Consider the following 216-nt stretch of genomic DNA (forward strand, 5'->3'; position numbering starts at 1 on the left):
AGTATGTGGGTGTTGAGATGGCTGTGGGGAGACTGTTGTTGGGTTCTGTTGTTTGTATTTATTTATTTACTCACTTAATGTCTTTTAGAGAGGGGGGGAGTTGTTGGTTTGTTTGGATTCCTTTGTTTAGAATTGTTTGGGAATGTGATTGTTGTCGGTGGTGGGAGGGACGTGTGTCATATAATTACGTTGGGTTTGTATCTCACAGTTTTCCAA

The sequence above is a fragment of the Penaeus monodon genome, chromosome 19, assembly GCF_015228065.2.
Source record: "Penaeus monodon isolate SGIC_2016 chromosome 19, NSTDA_Pmon_1, whole genome shotgun sequence".
Classification (NCBI taxonomy): Eukaryota; Metazoa; Arthropoda; class Malacostraca; order Decapoda; family Penaeidae; genus Penaeus; species Penaeus monodon.